Below are 974 nucleotides of genomic sequence, written 5' to 3'. Positions count from 1 at the left end.
GCCTCTGTCGAATCCTCACATCCTGCCCTCAGAGGACAGTAAGTGTAGATGCAGAGACTGCTTATCCTGAGGAAGCTAAAAGTTCTGCTGGGGTCACCATCCTACTTACACTACTCCAAGTTAATTAAGGCTTCAAGAAAGGAACCCTGATTTCAGGAATCCAAGTCCAATGATTTACAAGCAATGCTGGACGTAAGGGCAAATATGAAGAAAGACACCAACAGTAACGCTAAGCATCAGGTCTCAGGAACTGGAAGAAAAATGTGCTGTCTAGATGGCCCTGCTTGTGTCCACTATGGTCCCAACTCCAAATGGGGCCTGAGATTGGGATCCACGAATCCAGGCTGGAACTGAATTGGTTCTGGGCTAAATTGTGTCCCACAGACTTGTATGGATATAGAAACCTAAACCCCAGTATCATACAATGTGGGGGCATTTGGATGATATATAGGGGTGTTATTTATGCTAAGAGGCTATTAGGGTGAGTAGCATTTAGACAGACTGGTGCCCTTGAAAAAGACAAGGATACTCTGAAAGGAACCAGGGACAAGTGTGCACAGAGGAAGACACTGCAAGAAGGTGGAAGGTGGCTGTCTGCAAGCTGGGAGAGGTTCCCACAGGAAACTGACCCTATGACACTTACCTTGGACTTCCGTCTAGGACACTAAGCAAAACAATCTTTTTAGTTTAAGCCACCATATTCTGTGGTATATTGTTATGCAGCCTAGTGAACCAAGACCTCAGCTCTCTGTACTGTTTTGGAATGTTGATCTTTTCTATAAACCAGCTCCTAACATGTGCTGTAGAATGTGGTGTGAAAACCAACCGGGTTTAATTCCAAGTACCCAAATGGTAGTTCTAGTTCTAGGTGATCCAATGCTCCCCTTTTGCCTTTGCAGGTTCCGCATGTATGCATGTGTTACATGTGTGTGCCTATGTGTTACACAGGCATACATGGAGGCAAAACACCCATA

The sequence above is a fragment of the Rattus rattus genome, chromosome 2 (genome assembly GCF_011064425.1).
Source record: "Rattus rattus isolate New Zealand chromosome 2, Rrattus_CSIRO_v1, whole genome shotgun sequence".
NCBI classification, from domain to species: Eukaryota; Metazoa; Chordata; class Mammalia; order Rodentia; family Muridae; genus Rattus; species Rattus rattus.
This window is presented reverse-complemented; position numbering follows the sequence as displayed.